We start from the raw sequence: 27,272 nt of genomic DNA on the forward strand, positions 1-27,272 counted from the left end.
ACCACACATCACAGGGATTGGGAATGATCATACCAGGATTTTGAAAGAACTATAATTAATATGTTATGAGCTCTAATGGATAAACAGCATGCAAAAACAGATGGATAATGTCAGCAAAGAGATGGAAATCCTAAGAAAGAACCCAAAAGAAACACTAGAAATGCAAAACACTGCAACAGAGATGGGAAGAAAGCCTTTGATGGGATTATTGGTAGACTAGACATGACAGAAGAAAGAATCTCTAGAATATCCAAGGTCTGTGGGACAGCTACAAAAGGTGTAATATACACGTATAAGAATACCACAAGGAGACAATAGAAAATAACAGAAGAAATATTTTAAACAATAATGACTGAGAATTTCCCCCGAATTAGTGTCAGTCACCAAATGACAGATCCAGGAAGCTCAGAGAATATCCAACAGAATAAATATCAAAAGATTACATGTAGGCGTATCAGTTTCAAACTATAGAAAATCAAAGATAAAGATCCTAAAAGACACCTTCATGCAAATATTTGTAGCAGCTTTACTCATAATTGTCAAAAATCAGAAGCAACCAAGTTCTCCTTTTAACAGGTGTGAATAAACAGTTGTGGTACATCCCAACAATGAGATGTCATTCCATGAGAAAAAGAAATGTGGTACCAAACATGAAAAGATATGGATAAATTATAAATGCATATTGCTAAGTGAAAGGAGCCAGTCTGAAAAGAATCATGAAAAATTGTATGACACTCTGGAAAAGGCAAATCTATAGAGATAATTTTAAAAAGTCAGTGGTTGCCAGGTGTTTGGAGACTAAGAAGTGTTAAATAGGTGAAGTACAGAGGATTGTTTAGGGTAGTGAAACTACCCTATATGATACTGTAGTGGTGGATACATGATACTGTGCATCTGTTAAAACCCACAGAAATTTACAGCACGAAGAGTGAACCTTAATATACATAATTTAAAAAAAACATTCATTTAGATATTCTGGAGAATCCACAATGGAACACAGAATGTGACAAAACATCTAACTGTATTACATGTATGAAATAACTTCACTTAAGAAGTTTTGGGGAAAATGGTGTTGACCTAAGTAACTGGAACTGAGTGGAGGCTGTAAAATGAAAGCCAAAGTAAACTATATAAAAGCGCTGTAAAAAAATGAACAGACACTTTGCTAAGAAAAAATAACTCAGATAATATATTTACTTGAATTAAAGCATAACATCATTGATATTCCCAGTCTCTGACTAAATTGGCACTGAATGACTCACCCTGGATTGTCACATCTGTTGCTTTTGAAGTCTGTGAAACACCAGTGTCTCAAGCACATGTTTAAGGCTTTAGTTGAGATTTCACATACACTGATCTCAGGGACAAATTTACCTAAAATGGGATTTTAAAAATGTATAAATGTATTAAAGCCATGTGGGATCTTTACTTTGGTGCTGCCTGCACTCAAGTTGCAGATTCCCTTAAGACTCTAAATGTACACTTAACACAGCTTTTGGGTTCAAGCAGACGTGTTGGTTGCAGAAGCTCAGAGACGAGAGAAGTTGAAGAAACCTGCAGAGATTTCTTGGAACCCAGCTCCTATTCACTAAAACCAATGACAAATGTAAAGCAAATAGGAGGTGACAAAGGTTGCAAAGACATTCAGTGTTTATGTTTTCTCTAGTGTATGCTGATTGCCAGGAGTCTGTTCCCTCTGTCATCCATTCCCCAATACGGCATGAGTTAGAAATTTTATCAGTAAATGTTTTCACTCTCAATATTCAACCTGTTCTAGTAGACCGTTGAAGACAGTTTTTAGATTCACAGCTTGTCATCATTTGTCTATACCTGTGGCAAGGAATATGGAATAAGATGCTCTCAGCGCTGTTTGCACATTAAACTAAGGTGACAAATGCTGTGTATCAGAATGATCAGGTACATAAAATTCAGAGACCCAACTGGCATGCTGTAGATATTTGGATTTTATTTTTAAAATGTTCATGATAAAGGGTTATAAGTTCAATATTATAAAGTCAGGTATACATTATAATGAAATGAACTACATGAATTAGCAATATGCACAATACAACTTATTCTTTGATCCTGATTTTTAGAATTCATGTTATGTTTATCAATTTATACATTAGAGTTTTTCTATTTAAATACAGTTAAACAGAGCTATAATAAAAAAGCATGATGTTTTATAATTGGGATGAGCTTTCTCAATAGGCAGAGGGAAGGAATGTGACTGACATCTTTATTTTCTTCTATGTGTAAAGGAAAATCACTTTATTTTGACATGCCTCAGTATTAAAATCAGCATTATAAAATATTCATTGTAATCTCTAATTTTCATACTGATAGTCAAGATTTAACAGAAGTTATAAAAATTGCACTGATATAGATTTATGGTACTCCAAATAAACATCAAATATGGGCTGTGAGCTAAAAGAACCTATGTCATACTGCTTAGGTCAGCTTCAGAAAGACATAGATTTCCAGAATTCTTCAGCACTATAAAATATGCATTGTAATCCCTAATTACAAAGCAGATACAAGTCTGTCGATGCCCTTTCACATAAAACTCCTTTAATCGCTGCTTCAGATATTGGCAAATCATGAATTACAATTAATGAAAATTTAAAATTACACAATTATTAATCAAATAGTGTACTATCAAGCAGGATAGATTAAATTATGATGTGATAATTTACAATCACAAAATCTCACTGGATTAACACAGTCACAATTTATTTCTTGCCAATTAAGCATATCTATTGTGGTACTGCTGGGGCTTTCTGCTTATAACTGTCACTCAGGAATCTAGGGTGATACAGACTCATTCTGGACACGTAATTCTACAACCACTGCAGTAGGCAAAAGGTTAGATGGCAAGTTGCACCTGTATTTCAATTTTTCCAATTGGAAATCCATATAATACTCTGTTCACATTTCACTGGCCAAAGCAAATCACACGGCAATTCTTAATTTAAAGATAATGGAAGAGGAATAATCCTGGGATGATTCCAACACCAATCATAAGTGCTGCAATTATTGAGGAGGCCTCCCAGTGCACTTCACAGGCATACCTATGTTAAATTTATTCTAGCCATTAGCTTCAGCTGAGTGCCCAAAGAAAAGCTGGAGCTCTTGGCAATCAAACTACTACATGGTAAAGATTACAGTCAGCAAATTACCCAGGGCTGGCCCATGACTGTTCCTGTAGGTAAAGTTTTCTTGGAATCAGCCATGCCCACTCCTTTATGTATTGTTTATGGCTGCCTTTATACAACAACAGAAGAATTATGTAGTTACAAAAAACTCTGTATGGTCTGAAAAGTCTAAAATATTTACACTTTGGAGTTTTAAAGAAAAATTTGCTGGCTACCAGTGTAAGTGCATACATGACAGATGATGAAGATTTTATTTTTGTTTCTTCCTCATTTTTTCTTTCAGTAGTGCTTGTTTCTGATGTAATACTGTACATGTGAAAATTCAAGGAGGTCCCCACAGGAGTCTACATTATTGATTAATGAATGTGAAAAGCATCAATCCATATTTACCACCAGAAATTACTGAGAAAGGTTGAGTTTGTAACTGTGAAAGGATAAATATGAAGTTATGCATGCCTTTTGGTAAACACAGTATTTTAATATATCTTTTGTGTATTTTTAATTAAAAAATATTTCATTAATAGTTACTTTTTCATTTTTTTCTATTGTGGCAAAATCCACAATTCTTATCACTTCAGCTCTGTGGCATTAAGCGTACCCACATTGCTATGCAACCATCACCACCATCCATCTCTAGAACCTCTCCATGCTCCCCAACTGAAATTCTATACCCGTTAGATACCAACTCCCAATTTCCTCCTCCCCACAGCCCCAAGTAACAGTATCTGTCTCCATGAACCTAAGCACCCTAACTATTCCCACACAAGTGGGATGTTGCAAAATTTATCCTTCTGTGACTGGCCTACTTCTAGCATAACATCTTCAAGGTTCATCCTTGCTGTAGCACATGCCAGGATTTCCTTCTCTTTCAAGTCTGAACAATAGTCAACAGTATGCATAAACTACATTCTGTTTATCCTTTCTTCCTTGGATAGACACCTAGGTTACCCCCACCTCCTGGCTGCTGTTAAAAATGCTGCCAGAACATAGGTGTACAAGTGGCTGTTCAAGTCCCTACTCCAACCTCTTTTGGGTATATACCCAGAAGTGGAACTGCTGGATGACATGGCAATCGGTGTACAATTTTTGAGGGTTAGACAGTCCTCCAGAGCCACTGCACCATTTCATATTCCCATCAGCAAAGCACAAAGACTCCAATTTCTGCGTACCTTTGCCAACACCTGCCACTGTGTTTTGTTTCAACAACAGCCATCCCAAGTGTGTGAGGTGACATGCCATCCTGCTCTCAGTCTGAATTTCCCTAAAGATTAGTGATATTTAATATCCTCTCATATGCTCATGCACTACCCATACATCCTCTTTGGAGAAATGTCCACTCAATTCCCTTATATTTAATTGGACTGCCCTGTCTTTTTATTGCTGAGGTGTAGGACATCTTTTGGTATTCTGGGTATCAATCCCTTATGCAGTATATGATTTGCAAATATTTTCTCCCATTCTGTAGATTACATCTTCACTCTGTTGATAGTGTCCTTGGATGCACAAAAGTTTTAAATTTTGATGAAGTCCAACTTATCTATTTTTTCTCTTGGTGCCTGAGCTTTCGGTGTCATATCCAATAAAGCATGATCAAATCCAATGTCATGAAATTTTGCCATGTTTTCTTCTAAGAGTTTGATAGTTTTAGCTTTTACATTTAGGTCTTTGATCCATTTTCAGTTAACTTTTATGCATGTTAAGAGCATAACTTCCTTTCTTAATGCATGTAGATCATCTACTTCTCCCAAAACCACTTGTTGAAAAGATGTTTCTTTCCCCATTGAATAGTCTTGGCATCCTTGTTAAAAACCAGTTGACTACTTCAGGTCCCTTTAAATTCCATGTTAACATTAGGATGGGTTTTTCTATTTCTGCAAAAAAAAAAAATCATTGTGATTTTAATCAGTATTGCATTGAATCTGTAGTTTACTCTGGGTAGTGTTGACATTTTAGCAATATTGAATATCCCAATCAATGAATATGGGACATCTCGCCATTTATTTGTGTCTTTTTGAAATTTGTTTCTTTAATTTCAGTGTAAATATTTTTTCTAGTTGGTTAAGTTTATTCCTAAGTATTTTATTCTTTTTGACGCTATTGTAAATTGAATGGTTTTCTTAATTTCCTTTTTGATTGTTCATCGTTAACATACAGAAATGCAACTAATTTTCGTTATTGATTTTGTATCCTATAACTTTGCTGAGTTCATTTATTAGTTCTGTTTTTTCTCTTTTTGGGGGTGTAATTGTTTTGGTTTTCTACATATAATGTCATGTCATCTGTGAACAGAGATAAGATTAATTCTTCCTTTCTGATTTGGAACGTTTAACTTTCTTTTTCTTGTCTAACTGCCCAGGTTGACTTCCAGGACTATGTTGAATATAAGTGTTGAAAAAGAACATTCTTGTTTTGTTCTTGACATTAAGAGAAAATGTTTTCAATATTTTATCATTGAGTATGAAGTTAGCTATGAGTTTTTCATATACGGCCTTTATTATGTTGAGGTGATTTTCTTCTATTCCTAGTTTTTAGAGTGTCTTTATCATGAAATATGTTAAATTTTGTCAAATGCTCTTCCTTAATCCATTGAGATGATCATGTGTTTTGTTCTGGCTTGGTTTGTTTTTTCTGCTAATGTGATGTATGAATATTACATTGATTGATTTTCATATGCTGAACCACCCTTGCATTCCAGGAATAAATCCCACTTGGTCATGGTGTAAGTAAACAGAATGTTTATGGGGAAATTTAACAAATATTTTTAAATTATAAAAATTTTCAAATATTTACAAAAGAAGAAAGGTCAATAAATCTTATGAATTCATCACCTAGCTTAAAAAAAAACCATGTTTTAAATCTATCCCCTAATATTTGTTCTTTAAACCAAACAACTTTAAAGTTAATATGAATCTCAAAAATAGTAATAAAAATATTTCTTACATAAACACAATCACATTAGCACTTGTTACAAATTTAATTATTTATTAATGTCATGTAATAATATTCAATTCATAATCAATTTCCTTTACCTTCTAAAAAATGTATTTTCACAGTTTTTGATCACATCAGAATTTTTAAAAATCACACAAAATCCTCCAATTTAATTTTTTTCAATTCTATTAAAATTTTAAAGAAATATAGGCAATTATTCTATAGTACACTCCAAATTTTGGATTTTATTGATTGCTTCCTTATGAGGTAGTTTAACTTTTTCCCTGTTCTCCATATTTTCTCAGTATTTTAGTTAGATATAAAGGTTTGAATATATTAAACTTCAAAATTTTTGTCAAGAATACTGTGTAGGGCTTCCCTGGTGGTGCAGTGGTTGAGAATCTGCCTGCCAATGCAGGGGACACGGGTTCAAGCCCTGGTCTGGGAAGATCCCACATGCTGCGGAGCAACTAGGCCCGTGAGCCACAACTACTGAGCCTGCGTGTCTAGAGCCTGTGCTCCACAACAAGAGAGGCGGTGACAGTGAGAGGCGCACACACCGCGCTGAAGAGTGGCCCCTGCTTGCCGCAACTGGAGAAAGCCCTCGCACAGAAACGAAGACTCAACACAGCCAAAAATAAATAAATAAATAAATATTTTTTTTAAAAAAGAATACTGTGTACATAATTTTGGGTGATTCAATTGCATAACATGGAGAAGCATAGTATGTTTGTTTGTCTCAGGACTAGTTATTCTAATCAGGAATAAGTCTAGATTAGTTAAGGCCTGAAACTTTTACAATTTGAAGTCTCTTCTTTAACAAAAAGGCTACAGAATTACAAAAAAAGTGACAAATGTAAAAGTTTAGTTAGAATAGTAAAGAAATTACAGACACAAAAATTAAAATTCATAAAACCTAACTAATTTCTTCAAACATCATGCACTGTTCTGGCCCCTCCCAGAGCTTGGAAGTGACATATGCAAATAAGGGAACCTGAAGCTGAAGCTTAATTACCTTCATGGTAACCTGCTTCTGATACTAAGATTGATTACTGCATTCCAGTCATGACATAACTCCTTCTTTATAATTCTTCCCATTAGAATTCCACCTTAGTACAATGGTAACAGCCATCATGACTGTTGCCTAAATCCATTATTTCAATATAGATTGCAAAAAGTTATTTAAATTTGATCATTTCTTCTCCATTTTTGAGATAGAATTCATTTTTAAGAACAGTGACCCTCAGAGCTATTTGACTATCTAAAATACAGTTCCTACCATAAAGATAGTAAAATGTGTATTTCCTTACCATTATCTCTTTTGAGAGTAATGAGTTGATGTTTAAGCAAACTCTAATGATTTTATCATTTTGATATGTTACTTTTTTCTTCTTTTTATCACTATCTCTATGAAACAGCATGTTCACCTTTATAATATGTATACTGTATATATACACATACATACATGTATACAATATATACACACAAATATATAGGCTTGTATGTATACTGTATATAGTACTTACACATATACTACAAACGCATGCACATATAAACATATGTGTATACATATATATATAATATGTATACACACATATACAAATTAATAGGCTTGTATATATTCAATATTTTTACATATATAGTTTCGTTTTAAGGAGTTGACTCATGTGACCGTGAGGCAGGCAAGTCAGGGCAGGACTCTGGGCTGGAGACACAGGGAAGAGCTGATGTCCCAAGTCCATTGGAGGAACACTTCCCTCTTTCTAGGGAACCTCATTTTTCTCTCCAGTCCTTCAACTGATGGACGAGGCCCACCCACGCCGCGGCATTGACAATCTCCTTTACGCAAAGTGGACCCATTTCAGTGTTAATCTCTTCTGAAAAATACCTTCCTGGCCACATCTGGAATAATGTTTGTGGTTGCCGAGGCCCCACGCAGTGGGCACATGAGATTAACCATCCCCGTGGCGATGATGACACTTTATTTTCTCCCTTGACCATTGTCACTACTATTCCAATTAAAATGGCAGTGCTATGAGGGCAGGGCATTTCCTTTTTTGCCAGTACTGAGCGTCCGCAGTCCGGTGCCTAGCATAGGCTAAATACACGGCATTTTTGTGAACAGAAGCCGGGATTCCACCTGTTATATTAAATAGGAATTATAGTCTTATTATTGGGGGGGCGGGGGGGGGGGTGGTCAGGGTACGTCGAGGTCGGGAGTCGAACCCGCCACCGCTTGCCCTGAGAGGTTTTCCCGGGTCCCCACTTCGGGCCGGTGGGTGTGGCCAGGGGCAGCCGATGACGTCGTACGTGCGTGCGTACGTGCGTGCGTGGTAGCGTGCGTGCGTGAGACCGTGAAAGTCCCGGGGCGGGCCGCGCGCGCCAGGAGTGTATCAGCCCGGACCCCAGTTCATTGTGCTCGCCTCATGCCAGCCCGAGTTCGCAGCTAGCGCTGGAGGCCCCGGGCCGGTGACCACAAAGCGGGAGCCGGGGGCCAGACGGGAGCGCGGCGGCCCCTCCTCCGAGCGCCAGGCCCCTCCTCTCAGCCTCCCGCCTGCCCGTCTGCCCCGCCCCCGCCGGCGGCGCCGCGCCCCTCCCCCGAGCGCCAGAGTAGCGCGGTGCGGGGACCGCGCGCGAAGACAATGAGGGAGAAGCTGGAGCTGAGGCTGGAGTCGCTCTTGGGGACCGAGCCCGCCGTCTGCCCGTGGCCGCTGCCGGTCTACGTAAGTGCCACCCGTCCCCTCCTCCCGGACCCCCGCCCCTCTTCCCCCACGGCGCACGTTGAGCCCACCGACAGACGGAGCGACTCGAGTCGCCAGACCCTCTTTGGAGCCCCCCTTCCCGCCCCGCCGTGGTTCTCCGCGGCCGTTTCCAGCCCCCGCGCGCAGGGTGGGCAGAGGGGAGCCGGCGCCGGCCGGGGGGCACAGACGCGGCCGCGGGGACCCCGCACTTCCGAGGGGCGCCCGAGCTGGTCTGCGGTTGGCTCTGCAGGGCTGGGGACCCCGGTCCCCCCGGGCCTGGACTGCCGGCGGGCTTACCCTTCTGTACTTTAGAATCTGACATGTAGGGTTTCTTTTTCCTGGTGGTTTATTCTTAGCGCTGTCAACGTGCTTTTTTTTTTTTTTATTTTTCAGGGCACCCTTTCCTCCCTCTCTCCAGTTTTTTTGTGTTTCTGTTTTGTTTTGTTTTAGTTAGGCATTTTGTCCCTCTGATCTTGAGTGGGTGGGCTGGCAGGACACTTGGAGAGGAGGCGTTCTGTCCCCTGACCTTGAGTGGCCTTTGGAAAATGACAGGCCAGACGGAAATGTACACAGGCGTCCGGTGATTCCAGAAATGCAGGGTGTCCGGCTAGGTGGGCGCCCGGCCTCTCGTCCCCCGTGGCGGCGTGGTGCGCGTGTTCCTTGTCTCAGGGTTTACGCTTGGGCCCCGCAGCCCACCTTCCGGAGGGAAAGCGCAGCGGGCGCCTTGGGCCGGCGCCTTTGGGGCGCCCTTTCGTGCGCTCGGCTTGCGGGGGACCGGCCTCCAGGCGACCCGGCGGGGAAGCCCGCGCGACCCGGCCTTCGCGCGGGCTCCGTGTGTGTCAGTGTGTGGAAAGTGTGTCGCGGCCGGGGTCGGGGTCGGGACGCTGGGACCGCCTGGGAGCCGATGTACAGGGGTATGATTTCCATTTTCAAGGCGCATTCATTCCATGCAGGGAGACAGCCTAACATAAAATTTGCCTAACAAAAAATATATTAACAGGTGGAAAGACTATCTCCCAGTTGAACAGCGGATGCCTGGGACTCGTTTCATTGCTTTCAAAGTTCCTTTAAAAAAGGTGAGCAAAAGTTAATACCGTATTCTTCCAGAAATCTGAATTCACCATATAGAGCCCTGGCTCTCAACCCCGTCGTACTCCATTTTCCCTTTTTATAGCAAATACTTTTTAATACCTCTTTTACTATCCAGAAATGGGATTCATAGACAAATACAACCAACTTTTGTACTTAATTAAAAAAGAAAACAAACAATGCAATGCCCTAACTATAAATAAAGAATAAAGTAATTTATAAGAAAGTAATATGTATCTCAGTATGTAAATGTTTGGGGATGACTATACTAGAAATAAAGAAATAGTCAGTTACTTGTACCATGAATGCAATAAACTATGGACTTTGATAATGATGTGTCAGTGTTGGTTCATGGATTCTAACAAATGAAGCACACTGGTATGGCATGTTGATAATGGGGAAGGCTGTGTGGGATGAAGGAGAGAGGGTATAAGTGGGAACTGTGTACATTTTGCTCAGTTTTGCTGTGAATCTCAAACTGCTCTAAAACTAGTCTACTAATTTAATAAAAAGTGTGTGTTGCTGACACTTGAATAACCAAAGAGATCAATGGAACAGGGTACATGTATAAGCCAAATACATGAAAGAATATTTAGCAGTGAAAGCCATCCTCCTATATGTAGATATTCAAGAAGTATTTATTTCTGTGTCTATTTTCAGGCACTCTGCTTGGAGCTGGCAATACAGTGGTAGGCAAAATTGATGTGGTCCCTGCCTTCTGGGAGTTTAGAGTCAGGTTAGGAGACCAACATGAAATAAACAAACATAGAAATAACTATATAGAAGTGAGCTTATTTTCTTCCGTCTAATCTCTCTGGAAGAAAGGATTGTAATATCGCTTGTAAAGTCCAGAGGAGGAAACTTTACTTTGAATCTCATATGTTAGCATCACGGGGTTTGAATAAATGGATAATATAGTAAAGGATTTTAAACATATGTTCTTCCTTATTTTATTCTTTCTGACAGAGTTTTGAAAAGAATCTTGCTCCAGAAGAACGTTTCTCCCCTTTGGATCTCTTAACAAAATCCAAGAACAGAATGAAGAACTTGGGCTGATTATTGACTTAACAAATACTCGCCGCTATTACAAGCCAGAGGTAAATGGAAGCCGTAATTGAAAATGACCTTCTTTCTGATACTGTAATAATTCATAGTAGTTCAGTAGTTATCATCTTATGCTAAGGTGAATCCTGGCCTTCTCTCGTGGGTTCAAAAAGGAAAGCTAGTGGTTTCCTTAAATACACATTTGTAATTGCTGTTTCAAAATGAGATTAAAGATATGAATTGAACTATAGTATTTGGCAGTAGGCTCTAGATATGCTTAAGAAATTCTATAAGCTTCCGTGTTCTATATTTTGAAAATGAAGTAAACTTTTAGTAGTTACAGTAGTATCCTAAAAAGAAAGAAAGGTACGTCCATTATGTCTTTAGCACTTATTTTAAGCAGTTGCCTGAGCGTGTTTAAGCATCACTGTAAAAGACAATTGTTCTCTAAGTTTTATGCTTCCTTTTCCTAATGCCTTCTGATATAGTACAGAAACCCATATATTCTCTTGGCCCATGTAGGACATTCCAGTGCAAAAGAATTATCCTTCTTCTGACCTGTTCCATGGCCTTGGGAGACAGTAACACCTAATGTCTTTTAATATTTGTAAAGCAGTTTGCCATTTAGAAAGTTCTTTCATATCCATTGACTTAGTTAATCTTCACAGCAATCCTTTGCTCTTGAAGTGGAAGTAGTACTGATATCTCCTACTGAGTGCTTACCCTGCACTAAGCTCAGAGGATAGACAACTACAATTACTAATTTTACAGACGATGAAACTGACTCTCGGAAAAGGAGGAATTGAAATTTCAGCTCTGTTATTCCTTTTTTTTATTGTGGTAAAATATAGAGAAATCATATTTATTTTAACCATTTATAAATATGCAGTTCAGTGGCATTAAGTACAGTCACAGTGTTGTGTAACCATCACCGCTGTCTATAACCAAAACTTTTTCATCATCCTCAACAAAAACTCTGTAACCATCAAACAGTAACAACCCCATTTTCCCTCCCACCAGCCCTTGGTAACCTCTATTCTATTTTCTGTCTCTGTGAATTGGCCTATTCTAGGTACCTCGTGTAAGTGGAATCTGCAGTATTTGTCCTTCTGTGTCTGGTTTATTGCACTAAACATCGTGTTTTCAAGGTTCATCCATGTTATAGCACGTAACGAAATGCCATTTCTTTTTTGGCTTAGAAAATCCCATTGTGTGTATATACACCATAGTTTGTTATTCAACAGTTGATTGACACTTGGTTGTTTTCCACCTTGTAGGTATTGTGAATCATGCTGCTATGATCATTGGTGTACAGATATTTGTTCAAATCCCTGCTTTCAGTTCTGTTAGATGTGCAGCGTAGGTAGTAGCAGAGTTGTTGGATCATACGGTAGCTCTACGCTTAACCTTTGAGGAAGTGCCAAACTGTTTTCTACAGTGTCGTCTTGTTTTTAAACAATTATCACAAATTTTAAGCATATACAAAAGTATAAAAATACTGTGAGTGTTCCTTGTATACCCATGAACTCATCCAGCTTTCTTATTTACCAACTGATGGCTGTCATGTTTTATCTATACCCCCACCTGTTTCACCCCATTCCATATTATCTTGAAGCAGCTCCGAGACAGCATGTAATTACACCTGTACGTTTTTGGTACGTGCATTTAAAATATAGGACTTTTATTCCTTAATATCATTTTTTCATATTAAATACCCAGGGAGTGCTCAAATTTGCAGTTGTCTCCTAAACGTCATAAAAAATTGTTTATAAGAATTTTGAATTAGATCCAAATAAGGTCCACACTTTGCCGTGGATTGTTAGGTCTCTGAAGTCTTGTTTAATCTATAGGTTCTCCCTCCATGTCTCTCTCACTTTTTTTTTCCTCCTTGAATTTTGTTTTTAAAGAAACCAGGTAATTTTTCCCATCTAGATGTCGATGATTACATTCCATGTGTTGGTAACATATTCTTCAGTCCTTTTATTTCCTGTAAATTGGTAGTTGATCTGAATGAAGCTTGCATGTTTTGTTTTGGCAAGACAGTTTCATAGGTGATGATGTGTTCTTCCATGGAGACATATATAATTGTGTCTTTCTGTGGCATTAGCAGTCACTGATGATTCATACCTACATCCATTAATTCAGTTGAGGCTTCAAAGAATGGTGAATTCTGTTGTTCTTTTTTTCACTTATTAGCTGGGTATATTTGTACGAGGAGAAGATTCCCCTCATCAACTGTTTGGTTGCCCAGTTGTAGAGGCATGATTCTCTTCTTTTATTTAACAGTTTTCAAAATAATGAGTTGATTCACAAATATCCTCCAGTGGTGACCAGTTGTGTAAAATTTTATTTATTCCTATCACCATGGACTCCGTTACAGTTATTATTCTAACTGAGGCCTGTCTTTGGCCAGTTGGAGCTTCTCGGTGACTCCTGAGTCCTTTTGACATGACATCAGTTGTTTCTAGACTTTTTCAGTGGTCAGAGCTAGGAAATATGTATGCTTGTTTTTTATATTTTTAAAATATGTCATAGGTTCCTACTGCTACTTTCCATTTAAATTCAGAACTAGAGAATTTTCACTTATCCTTTTCTGTCTTCTATGGATAGTCTACTTTCTCCCACCTCAAGAATACCAGTTCTCAACAATGTCTGAAATTGCCTCTATTTCCTAATTCGAATCCAAGTTCTTCTGACTCTATTCTACTCCTCTCCTTAAATCACAGCCGCTTTATGGCCCTTGAAATGTAAGATAGAACATAAATGTAGGTAGAATTGTTTATATCATTTTGACTTACATGTGCATTCATTCACATAGATTTGCTTTTCCTTTTGCATGCCTGGTAACTGTCCGTTCTGCAGTTTTAATGAAAATCAAGTGATAATTACTGGTTAAAGCAGCTTTGGAAAAAATGGCTCTCATCAGAATGACTGACATACAAAGTTTAATGTACTCTCCTGGTTTATATTCTGCCTTCTCTAATTTTTTATTCTTTCCCTACAAAGGAAATAATACATATTTTCATGGTTTTGCCTTATAGGACTTACCAGAAACTATTCCTTATTTAAAAATTTGTACAATTGGGCATCAGGTATCAGATGACGACACTAGTTTTAAATTCCAGTGTGCTGTTAATGGGTTTCTGAAAGAACATAAAGATAACAGTGAATTTGTTTTTGTTTTTCCTTTACCTGAACTTTGGTATGCATTTTGAGTGGGGTTGGGGATTTTTAACATTTTTAATAGTTCTGACATTAGTGTCAAGTTGTGTTTGGTAACATTAAGGTGGAAATGTCAGATGGTGCTAATAGAGTATGGTGTTTTTCCTGTTTATGGTCACAAACAATTTAGTTTCGTTTGGAAAGTGATTTTTGTGAGAAATATGAACTGAGCTAGCTTACTTATCTCTTTTTTTTAAAATTTGAATGGAAAATACTTAAAAACATAAAAATGTTCTTTTGTCCTATTTATTGGTTGAGAGGTGGAAGAAAAGGTTAAGACTCTCGGGTTCTTAGCGTACATAAAAGAGAAAACAAAAAGCAAAGGTTCGGAGTGAGACATCCCTAGAAGCAAAACAACACAGAGTGGACCAGAAGAGCGGCTTCCTCATCATATATGTGTTTAAGATATTTTTGCCGCTTTTACACTTCGGGTGCAAGTGAGGAAGAACACTACCACCTCTTATTCTTATCTTCAGACAGGAAGAACTTAAAAGGCTGGTGTTTTCTTGTTTCCGCTTTAAGATCTACTCTGTTGATAGTAGGTCTTAATAGCGTGTGAATTTTAAGGATCCACTTGCCTTTTTCTAGCATCTAACTATCAGAAGGAACGTGGTGTTTGCCATGTTTTAAGACTGAGGAATCTTTTGTCTTTGGAACACCACTGACACCCATGTGAAAGTGTTCATTTTGTCCTCTTTCTAAATTTAGCACTTTATTAAATAAACGTAACAGACAGTAAATATTCCGTGTATATATAAAATGATGCACGTATATACATAAAACAGGGAGTAGGGGAGAAGGAATAGAGATGGAGGTGGGAAGATAGGGGATAGGAGGCGAGAGAGAGAGGGAGAGACGGGAATTTCAAGATAAATTTTCATTCTATAACCTGGTTGCTTAATGCAGGTACTAGCTCTTAAATATCTTAAGCCCTATTCACAGATCTTCCGTGTACTTTAGCTTTAAAACTTGAGAGGCTTGGCCTGTCCTGTCATAACCAGGGTGTCTAGAAAGGAGGCAAATTATCTCATTTGTTTAAACTGTAGTCACAGAAATGTTACCTCTTAAGATGTTAGGGCGCAGCTGCCGGCCTACTCACTTCCTCCAGGCTCCTTTGTGTGTGTTCTGTCTGTTCCGTGTGGGCTAGAAGATCCTTACAAGTGCATGAGAACACGTTTGTAAACCTTGATTGTTCACATGTTATACCAAGTGTAGTCCATTGCATATGCTGACTCCTCTGTGGGTCTTCTGCATGCAGTGGGCTAACTTCACCATGCTGTCTGCCATTGCAGTCTCAAGACCTTAGTTATGATCCATTGGTGACTTTCCTCTGCTGTAAGGCCCTCCCACAGGTGCCAGGCTCACTGATAATGAGGAGGAGACTGTACTATGCACTCCCTAGAATTGGTAGAGACTCAGAAAATAAATTGTTTCAGTAAACACTGAGAGCCTTATAGGTTTGTTGTTAGGGCACGGGGATACAGAGGTGAGTAGAAGTCTTTGTTCAGTAGCAACTTACAGTTATCTAGGAAGAGAAACATGTAGTGAGTATAAGTGGGTTAATTATGATAAAAGAATCAAGTGCAGCAGGAATATAGAGGAGAAACTGAGGAAGGCCTGACTGAGGAGACAGCGTTTGAGCTGGGCTTGGGGGAAGAGGATTTTGCCGGAATGAAGAAAGGACAGCCCAGGTATTGGGGACAGGTACAGAAGGCACAGGGCTTGAACTTGTGCTCTGGAGGTGCAGCCTTTGGTGTGACTAGAGGGTAGTGTGAAAGGGCAAAGAAGTCATACATTGATTTTCAGCAAATATTTGTATAACACCTTCTAAGTTGAAGGCACTGTTCTAGGAAGTAGGAAGAGAACAAAGTTCTTGCCCTTACGTACTTTCCATTCTAGTGGGGGAGAGAGACGAATAAATAAGTCAATATATGGAGTGTCAAGCAGTGGTAAGTGCTTTGGAGAATAACAAAAGAAGATGAAGAGGTGAGGGAATGTGGTAGGTGATCAGGGAAGTCCCCTCTATTAAGATGTGGATTGAGCAGAGCCTTGAAGTGAGAAACAAGCCATTGGCTATCTGGGAGAGTGGAGATGGGGTGGGAGGGTGTGTTCTGGGAGAGTGGAGATGGGGTGGGAGGGTGTGTTCTGGGAGAGTGGAGATGGGGTGGGAGGGTGTGTTCTGAAGCAGAAGGAATAGTAGGTGCAAAGTCCCTGAGGCACGACTGTGCTTGGCATGTTTGAGGACTAGTAAGGAAGCCAGTGTGGCTGGACAGGGGAAAGTGAGTGAGGGCAGGGCAGTAGAGAATGAGATCGGGGAGGCTGGCAGGGCAAAGGAGGGAGGTGGATGATGTAGGTCCTTGTAAGTCATAGTTTGAACTTATAATTCAGTTGGAGAGACAGACTGATACTTGTTTATAAAGAGTTCTTAATGCTATGCTAACAACCTGGGCTGTATTCTGTGCTAAGTGAAGATGTTCAAGCAACAGAGCAATCCAGCCAAGTTTATATTTTAGAAAGATAACAGCGTCACTATCCAAGACACGTTGTAGACTATGTATATAGCATGTGTATAGTGTGCTGCTCTTCTATAAACTACAGGATACCTGTTACGTACAAATACTTACATACAAGATACAAGTGTGAATGTAAGCACTTGGGAAATATCTGAAAGAACCACACAAGGAACTGGGAGAGTCGGACAACTTTCCATGTCCCGTATGATTGGAATTCTGCAGGGTACACACACGAACTAATGGACGTGTGCTACCAGCCTCCAGCTAAGGAGGGAAATTGCAGGCATCAGAATCCTCTTTACCAATCAAGCGCGTTAATCCGCCTGCGTGATGACAGTCATCTCGACACGCCACGCGGTGGCGCATGCGCGGTAGAAGGAGGTCCGCGAGCTGCGTGGGCTTGTGCCTAGGCGCCTGTGGTTCGTGGCCTTGTGCTGGCACCGGGGACGCCGGGTTGGCGACTTTGGCACTCCTGGCGTTGGGTGGGCGGTATCTTGGGGGTGACATGAGCCAGTTCCTCGGCCACGAGGACGGGCGGAAAGCACATCCCGGAAAGGTAATACGCCTTGGCCCCTGGGCGTTGCCGGTGGAGCTCAGAGCCCCTGGGCCTGGGCTTCGTCTCTTGTGCTGTCGCCTGTCACAGTGGCCCCCGCGCGCTGGCCCGTCCGCGCTGTGCTAGGGGGTACTGGTCGTCTCGCGGCTCGGTTCACAGTAGCTGAAAGGGACAGTGTGTGATGTTCTGATTTCTCCCCATCGTTTTAAAAGGGAGGCTCTGGCTATTGCTCCTCGGGTAAAATGCAGGGGCACTGCTTTTTAAGATGGGACTGTCAGTGTTGGGGACCCTCCTTAATTACCAGGATGGAATCCCCTTCAGTTCCTCAAGCTGTGTTGTTTAGGCACAGAAAATGTGAGTAATAGTCACTGGAACTAAGTTTGAGTGGAAAAACGCACCGGTACCGCCGAATTTTCCATCGAAACAGTTGATCTGTGTTGTCTCTTGGAATTATAAAGGGCGTACTGTTGCTTCCTAACCGGTGTCCTTTGAGAGCTCTACCTCTGTACGTTCAAAGGATTAATTTTGAGGCTTTGCTCATACGTGTAGTAAACCCTTTAATTCCCTAAGACCTTCCTTTCCTCCATCTCATACCCCATTAAGCCCGCTTCAGTTTATCTCCTGAATTTCTTCTGAATCTGTCAACTCTTCCTCAACATCCTAATACTGAACTTGCCTGTCTGTTGCAATGAGGTCCTAACTAGTGTCCATATATCTTGTTTCCTTCCAGTCCATTCTTCACACAAGAAACCTTAAAAGCAAGTTGGGACATTGCTCATAAACATGGCTCAAAAACATTGTTTTGAGAATAGAAAACAAACTGTTGGCCTTTAACACTCTGCGTGGTCTAGAATCCTGTCTGCTTCTCTGCTACGTGGACTCTAGCTTGGTGCCTCTCCAACTTTAATATGGGTATGCCTCTCTTATGGATCTTGTTAAATGCAGGCTGTAATTCAGTAGTTCTGGGTGGGGCCTGGATTCTGTGCTTCTAACGAGCTCCTAGGTGATGGTGACCCTGAGAGCAAGGGTCCAGCTCCTGCCTTTCTCCCTTCTTTTTGGAAGAGCAGGACGTCTGCCCCCCCAGGAGGAGAAAACATCCGCAATGTGACTACTAGTAACCAGCTTCCGTCACAGGCAAGGGACCTTTACCACTGCTCCCTACCATTTTGTCTGAGGCGCAGCAAGCCAAAACACTGACATGCTGAGGTTTGCAGCAAAGAGGAGGTTTATTCACAAGGCAGCCAAGCGAGGAAGTGACGTGACAATAGGTCTCAAATCCGCCTCCCCAAAGGCAAGGGGCTTGGGGTATCTAGGGGATAAAGAATAAAGAAGCAGGGCAGTATGAGGCATGGGGAGCATGAGGAAAGGTGATTGGAAAAAGGTGTGCTCATCATTGTTCTGAGCTGGCGTAACTAGGCTACGGGGCTCAGCACATTCTCAGGCTGTAGTTTTCGGCCCTCTGATGGCAGGAGGTCAAAAGGCACTGGCCCAGGTGGAAGATCGGTGGTCCTCTCCAGTCTTAACCAGCTCAGCCTAACTAGACACAGCTGATTCCAAGTTCCTGGACAATACCCGGGCCAAACATCTTATTGCTTATGCTACATGCTATTTGGAGGACGTGCAAGTGTTCAAGCTACCTTGAGGAGTGAAGACAGGATTTGACTAATCCTTACACATGGTTTCACCTCCAGATGAGCAGAAGAGGCCTGTAGGCTGAATCTGGCTCCTGGCACCTGGAATTGGAGGCAGATGGTTTAAAAACAGGCTCTCCCACCCTCTGTGTGATCTTAGGTAGATAGACTATTTAACCTTCCTGTGCCTGTTTCTCCACCAGCAGCATGGGGACACTCAGAGTCCCTCTCTTGGGGGCTGTTATGGGGGTTCAGTGAGATATAGATGCATGCACAGGCACACGGGAGACACCCAGTGTGTGTTAGCTTCATGCTTCCTTTTATTAGGAGACCAGTATTGTTAGAAGATTTCTGGTTTGGACCACAAATTAGATAGGTGGTCATTACTATAGTTTATGCAACAGCAATTCACATTACCATTTGCAAAAAAGCAGTTGGTTGTCCAGTGGGGATTATAAACATCCATTTACCATGAGCTACTGAACAGATACTTTACACAGTAACTACTTCAAGTACTATTTAAGATCAGTTCTCTATGTTGTCTTAAGCAGTTGTTAACCCCCAATTTCGTGAATAGTACCAAGTAAGTCACTTGAACATCAGCTAGAGCAATCTATTTCACTTAGCAAGCCTAAAGCTATAGTTCAAGAATTTTATTTACTGTTCTATGACAAAAATTACTCTCAACAGCTATGCCCTGGATAAGTAATCAGCTAAAGCTAGTTTGACTGACCAAATCTGATTTACTGAGTTAATAAGCCAGTTGATTTAGAAAGGTCTAATGTATATTTCTCATCCATTCAGCATTAAACTGTTTCCCATGCCTAAAATGTCTTTTTTCCCATTCGTACATATCCAGATTCCTACTTCTGTGCCGTAGGGCTTGGCTGAACTACAACTGCCTTTAGTGACACTTTTCTCACCTGCACAATTGGAGATAATTTTAGTCTCCTCAAGACTCCCACGGGGTTACCTCTGTTGTGACACTTGACGATTTGGTGGCATATTTTATTTTATTTTATTTTAAATAGCCTTCCATTACTCCATGCACATCAAACAGTAACTGCTTTCTCCTAGTAAAGGTGCATAACAATTTTCTGAACTCTTCTGCTCTGGGCAAGATTCGTAAATACACCAGGCAAACATAGTGAAAGAGGAGACAGTACTTGTGTTATATTCAGTTGGGTCTTGATACCTAAGTGTGACTCTTAACCAAGGATTATGCAGTAATTAAGGACACAGGTTAAAGTTGTTTAGAGTGTGTCCTAAAGTCTCACTGGCAGAATTTAAATCTCTACTCTGGAAATTGTAGACCTGAGACAAATTACTTCCCTAAACTTCATTTCCTACATCTGAGAAAGATAATAGTATCTACCTTGTAGTAGACTGAATAGTACCATTGCCCCCAAATGTCCACCTTCTAATCCCCAGAACCTGTGAATGTCACCTTAAATGGCAGAAGGGACTTTGCCAATGGGATGAAAGTAAGGGTTTTGAGATGGGGAGATTCTTCTGGACTACCTGGATGGACCCAGATGTAACCACTGGTGTTCTCGTAAGAGAGAGGCAGAGGGAGTTTTTACTCCAAAGAGAATGTGATGATGAAGTTGGGGTTGGATTGATGTGGCCAGAAGTCAAGGAATGCTGTCAAGGAAACAGATTCTCCCTTAGAGCCTCTAGAAGGTGGATGGACGGCCTTGTCAACTCCTGGTTCCAGCCCAGGGAAACTGGTTTTGGACCTCTGTCTTCCAGAACCATAAGAGAATGAGTGTGTTTTGTTTTACGCAAGCTCATTGGCAGTAATTTGTTACAGCAGCCATAGGGAACTAATGCGTACCTCATAGGAACTATTTCTCCAATTAAAATGTGTGACTGGAAACACACTTCGTGGCATGTCTGACACACGGTAGGTATGCTACTGTGGGTAGTTCTTGGAAACTAAAGCCTTGGTTTTTGAGGAATCATCAAAACCAGTACAATGGTTGCCATGTTTCTCCTTGTTCATCCTGGTGACAAACCTGTAGAGAGAGCTCCATCCTTTCCCACAGGACGCCCACCCCTAGTACTTACAGGGAAGAGGTTATGTCTCACTTCAGGCACCTTCCTCTTTTCCTTACTACTTTTTTTCCATTAATCTTCATCCAACTGGCCTTTCTAAGTTAAAAAAAAAAAAAGACAAAAGCATTTCTCAGTGGATTCAGATACTACCCCAAGTTAATATTCCAACCATGTTCTTGTTCTTCCAGGTCTCATCACCAGAAATTTCTGAGCTGAAATCCTCTCTAGTTTCTAGGATCAGTCACTTTCTAATTTCTCCCTTCTCAAGTTCAGAGTCTTGTCAGTTTAGTCCCTTCCCTAACCACAACATCTATTAAGGTGACACAGCAAAGTGATGAAAGTCTCGACGGTCTGGTTTTCATCCTGGGTTTCTGCCCGCTACTTACTGTGTGGCATTAGACAAGCTATTCAACCCCTCTGGGCCTCAGTTTCCCCCAAAAAAGGTGAATATTATGAACATTACCTACCTATAGGGTTGCCATTATGAGGATTAAGTGAGTTAATATTTGCTAAACACTTAGAATATTACTTGTTATAGTCTAAGCACTACAGTTGTGCTTGTTAATAATAATAAATGCAATTCCAAGTGTATAACTTACTCAACTTTCTGTCATAACTTTGAAGTGTTGGTCTGTCTGTTGGCCAGCGTTGCAGGTAAATGAGTCGAGACATGGGCTGAGGCATTGCTACCAGTGAGTGGTGTGTTCCCAGAACTAGGAACAGCCGTGTGAAATAGGTAGTGGTTCTACTTGGAGACGGGGCAGACTGGAAAATGACAGCCCTGGGAAGGAGGTGTGGTGTCCATAGGTTTGGTGTCAGAGCTGCTGCCTGCTGAAGCACCGATGCCGGCCTAAGCCGTAAATGGGGGGGGGGCTGGGGAAAACAGGGGCAGAATGGAAAGGGAAAACAGGGAAGAACGGAGAAAGATAGCCTAGGGAGGAGGTGTGGTGTCCATAGCTTCGGGGTCAGAGGTACTGCCTGGTGCAGCACCGATGACACCCAAAGCCGTAAATGGGGTGCTGGGGAAAAGGGGGGCAGAATGGAAAGGGAAAACAGGGACAGAATGGAAAACGATAGCCTGGGAAGGTGGTGTGGTGTCCATAGCTTCGGGGTCAGAGGTGCTGCCTGCTGCAGCACCGATGACACCCGAAGCCGTAAATGGAGTGCTGGGGAAAAGAGGGGCAGAATGGAAAGGGAAAACAGGGGCAGAACGGAAAACGAAAGCCTGGGAAGGTGGTGTGGTGTCCATAGCTTCGGGGTCAGAGGTGCTGCCTGCTGCAGCACCGATGACACCCAAAGCCGTAAATGGGGTGCTGGGGAAAAGAGGGGCAGAATGGAAAGGGAAAACAGGGGCGGAACGGAAAACGGTAGCCTGGGAAGGAGGTGTGGTGTCCATAGCTTTGGGGTGAGATGGGCTGCCTGCCTGATCTGAGAAAAGTGAGTGACAGTGGGAGAGCTTCTCCCTAGCTGCTAACTCTTCTCAAGGTCTAGCAGGCACTGAACACTAGCCGGCTCAGCCTGGGTGTTGACATTGCATTGTACATGTCACAGAGCAAGGGCGGGCGGGTCAGGGGGTGGGCTGGGGGCCCCACGCAAGCCCAGCCCCTGGAGAAACCCAGCCCGAGGGCAAAGAGCCCGACCCCTTCTGGACTTTCTAGCGGCTGGGACTTGTCGCTGTGGGTGGCAGGTGTTTGGCACCGGATGGGCCACCATACCCATGGGCCCTGGGTATGTATCGGCCAGCCCTTCCCCGCGACGGGGCCCAGAGGCCAGAGCCTGCCCAGAGCTGAGTGGAGGAGGCACCCAGAGCTTGCCAGGCTGTGGCCCGCCTCCTCCGTGGACCTCCCCAGCTTGTCCGTGAGCCCTGGAGACAGGAGCGCCTTCTCCAGGGCTGCTGAGCTGCCAGCATCACCATGAGCCAGGCGGTGAAGGTTTCTGAGCAGGGGATGCAGAGCCCTGACGCGACTGGATGCTGCACCCCACAATGTCCCTTCCTGGCAGGTAGGTTCTTTCTTCACTTGTTTTTCGAAATTTGGTAAAAGAACATTTAAACCTTCGACTGTTCTTCAGGGTATACAGATGGTAGTGGCTTAGCCGGGATTCGAAGCAAGGCTGTGTGATTCCAGAGCTCGTGCTCTGGACTCTGGTGCCTCCTTGTCATATATGCTTCATGTGTTACTTTTTCTTTTTTTTCTTGAAGTCCTTATGATACTTAGCCCTAAGTGCCATACCTGTAATGAACACATACACTGCCCTGTAGGAGGTGTTCTTTCGTTCAACGTGTGAATTGGTCATCCACCACACTGGGTTCTAATCTCAGAAGATAGGTCAGGGACCACCAGTTGTCAGCATAGCACCATCCCACATTTCTAATTGAGGCTTGCAGCCTAGATTTTTCCCTTTGGTCTAGTTTGAAGGATCCAGGTATGTAAAGCTTATATTCTAGATAAATCAGGGGCTGTCCTGAAAGGAATTCATCAGTGAATTATTCTGTATGGATTAGAAGCCAGTTTCTCTGGCCTTCCTGGAGTATATCCAGTAAGGCATCTCATTCATGTCTAGAAAGCAAATATATCATTTATTGCAACTTCAGCATGGAGCGATGTATTGGTTTAAAATAAAGTACGATCAACACAATTTGGTCATTGTGAGTATGCCGGCTGGGTCCACTCTTTACTACACATATGTAACTCTAGAGCTTCTTACGCCCCATAGAGGAGACATACTCTTGTGTGTCTAGGACAAGGGAAACGTGTTGTTATTCAGGAGCTGGAAGCTACAGCATGACAGGAAAGAATTGAAAAATCCTGGTCTTGGTCTACACATCACTTTACCTTGTTCGAATCTTGTTTCTTTGGCTTGCTTCATTGGAGTGTTTTCTCTCTCCTGGGACTGACATTGTGTGTTATATATCAGGCATGTAACATGTAGAAGTTTCAGAACCCAGAATCATATAGATCAGTAAAAATTGATATATTTTTGTTTAAAATCTATTTAAAATCACACTGGGCATAATTCATATATTCCAAAAGTAGTTTGACCCTCTGCTCATGAGATTCTTTTTATGGTATGTCAAAGCAAATTTGGACTTCCATCCCCAATAAACTTTGAGGTTGGAGGACACAAAAGCTTTTGCTCAGACCTAAATTCTGTCTGAAAAAAAAGGGTAACTATTATAAGCCCTTTCTAACCTCTCCAGGAGCAGAAATGATTTACAGCTATGGCATTGAACCCTAATTTCTTGATCTCATTTGAGAAGAGTTCAGTAAGAAACAGTGTCTTGATTTTTGTTTGTTGGTTCCCTGTTTTCTTGTCTTGCTTACCAACAATCCACTGTAATACATGAGTGAGTATGGCAGCAGGCTGAGTGTTCCCTGGAGCTCATTAAGTGAACGTTTTTTCCTAAAATGACTTTTGTCTCCTTGTTTTCAGCCCCTCTTCTTTCCTCTGTCCTTTACTATAACCAGGGCTCAGCAAAAGCTGACTGGCTTTGTGCAGACCCTACTTAGGGTAGTCTTTTCTTCATTATTTTATTCATGACCCCTCCATTTCATTGTTTGCCTTCTCGAAATGTGTTGAAATCTTTCTGTGGTTGATGACTTCCACAATGTCTTGGTTTTTATTGGTTGATTAATTTTGGTATTTCTACAGTTTTATTTAAACATGGTTTCAGGAGGACCAGAAAGTAAATATATTTCCTAGTCTGCCATCTTGAGCTGAAAATCCCTGTGGATTTTAGCATCCAATGTTCCCATGGGTAAAAAACCCAACCTTGGCATTAATAACCCTTGGCATTAATAGATGTACACTCAAGATTTCAGCTTTTCTTGAGCAATCACTAAGGATTTAATATGCGATCACTTCTAATGGGAAAATAATAACTATCTCATGGCGTTGATTTGAGGATTAACTTAGATAATGGACAAGAAAATGCTTTGTAAGGTTTTAAAATCTGTAAAAAACGTTTTTTGTTATTATTTGATTTGTTGCTATTTCAACTTCAGCTGACAGTTGTTTGTGACCTTGCTTATGTGAGAAAATGCCTTCTGGTTTATTGTTTTGAAAGCCAGATTATATTTTTCAATAGCTCAATGGAAATGGCATCATTTGTGAAGTTGAAGGGTGAAGGCATAAATGTTTCTTGACATTTGAATCAACTATTGGTCTTCTGGGGCTTGTCCTTATTCTCCTGCTGTCTCTAATCAACATGGCATCCAGAGAGATCCTGTTAAAACATAAGTCAGATCATGTCACTCAAGTCTCTTCAATGGCTTCTTCACAGGAAAAGCAAAGTCCTCAAAGTGCCTCTACAGCCCTAGAAATCTGGGCCTCTGTTTCCTCTCTGACTGTTTTCTTCTCCTCTCCACTTTGCTCCCTCTGTTTTCCACACACTGACATCCTTTCTGCTCCTTGGATACTCCAAGCCCACTCTTGCCTCATTGCCTTTCCATCTGACTGTTCCCTCTGCTTGTACTATTCACTTCCCAGATATGCACCTTGCTCCCTCTCACAACCTTAGGTTCCCTCGTAAATTTTATCTTCCCCAGAAAGCCCTCAGTGATCACTTAGTTTCAGATCGCAGCCTCCTCCTACCAGCTAACAATCTCCATCCCCCTTCCCTGCTTGCTGTTTTTCTCCAGCACTTACCTGATATACTAGTTATTCTACCCATTTATTCAATTTTTATTTACGTATTTACACTTATGATTTTATATTTGCTTCTTTACTTTTGTCTCTCCCCTCAGCTCGAGAGAGGCTGTATTCATCTGTGTTAATCACTGTTGTGTTTCCTGAACATGCCTAGAAAACATACTGAAGAAGGGTGCCTGAAATTTGGTAAGGGACCCATCAATTTTCTTGGCTGAATGAAGAAATGTGTTCATAAATTAATGAACAAATCTCTGGGGTTTCTGAATTAAGGACTAATGGGAAGAGGAAGGCAAATGGTTGGGACAGGGTACTGCAAGAAGTAGTAGTTGGAGTACTCTGATAGCTATCCTAATAGATAACATTTTGTTCATTTAAATAGTTTTAATGAGAGAGCTGGGAACTAGGGACACAGCATCGAGGTTTTATAATGCATTCTGTAGAGTTCTTTTCAAGTGTGTTCAAATATCATTGAAAATATATGCATGCATATAAACCTCTGTTACTTTATTTAGTGCTTTACAAGAGCCCCTCAAGGAAGGGGTAGTAGCAACTATCAGTATCCTTCCTTTATGATGAGCTTAATTTATTCAAAATTACATCATAATTTATTTGTAACTGTGAAACTAGACTTAGTTATTTAGTAGACCCCTCCTAGAAACCTATGACGTTAATAAAACCAACAAAAATGTGTTCAGTTTCCAGTGATACACACACTACAGACTCAATTATGTGTCATCTATTTTAATGAAGGGAAGAAGTGATTTAACAAACACAGAGCAAACAGAATATGAAGTTTTGTCCTCCATTAATATTAGTAATGGATAAAGTGGGCTTCAACGCCTTCAGCTTGAGACCATCATCTCTGTGTCATGGGCAGGGGCATGCTCGGCCAGGATGTCTTTCTCTGTCACTGAGAAAAATTTCCATAATATATAATGATACTTACTGAAACAGATATGGGGCATTTGGGTAATTAGGAATCTGTTAGCATATTTTTCCGGAAGCCTTGACTACAAAACGAAGATAGTAGATTTGGACACTTCCAGCTATGCAGAAGTTTTTGGGTATTCATCTTTATGCCGAATGAAGTAAGCTTATTTCATCTCTGCAGCTCCCCATATACTATTTTCCCACCTCTGTTTTGTGTCTGGAAAGACTTTTAGAAATTAAAACTCAAGTTAAAAAGTAAGTGACGGGCTTCCCTGGTGGCTCAGTGGTTGAGAGTCCGCCTGCCGATGCAGGGGACACGGGTTCGTGCCCCCGGTCCGGGAAGATCCCACATGCCGCGGAGTGGCTAGGCCCATGAGCCATGGCCGCTGAGCCTGCGCGTCCGGAGCCTGTGCTCCGCAACGGGAGAGGCCACAGCAGTGAGAGGCCCGTGTACCGCAAAAAAAAGAAAAGAAAAGAAAAGAAAGTGAGTGACAACTTAAATGATATATGGACTATTTTGCTGACTTACAAGAGCATGCAGAATTAAATATGACCCAGTTGAAATGTTAATTTTATTTTAATGTGTATATTGGGGTGGAGTCTTAAAGGTGCCAGAAAACAAGCATTCACCCATCCTGTTTGGAACTGCAGCACACAGGCACCTTCAGTTACCAGTTCTGTTCATTCCACAGAATCATCTTGGGAAAACATAACTGTTTTTTATGTACCTGGTATATATCTTAATTAGTTTGAAG

The 27,272-nt window shown here is 41.3% G+C and overlaps 1 long non-coding RNA gene across 1 annotated transcript; it reads left to right on the plus strand.

Annotated features, from left to right (window-relative positions):
• The first annotated feature begins 8,458 nt into the window (after nt 1-8,458).
• On the plus strand, nt 8,459-19,709 carry LOC132529698 (uncharacterized). The gene is made up of 5 exons (XR_009543544.1): nt 8,459-8,809; nt 9,828-9,903; nt 10,883-11,013; nt 14,002-14,125; nt 17,979-19,709. It is a non-coding gene; the product is annotated as an uncharacterized LOC132529698 (long non-coding RNA).
• The last annotated feature ends 7,563 nt before the right edge of the window (nt 19,710-27,272 follow it).

The sequence above is a fragment of the Lagenorhynchus albirostris genome, chromosome 11 (assembly GCF_949774975.1).
Source record: "Lagenorhynchus albirostris chromosome 11, mLagAlb1.1, whole genome shotgun sequence".
Taxonomy (NCBI): domain Eukaryota; kingdom Metazoa; phylum Chordata; class Mammalia; order Artiodactyla; family Delphinidae; genus Lagenorhynchus; species Lagenorhynchus albirostris.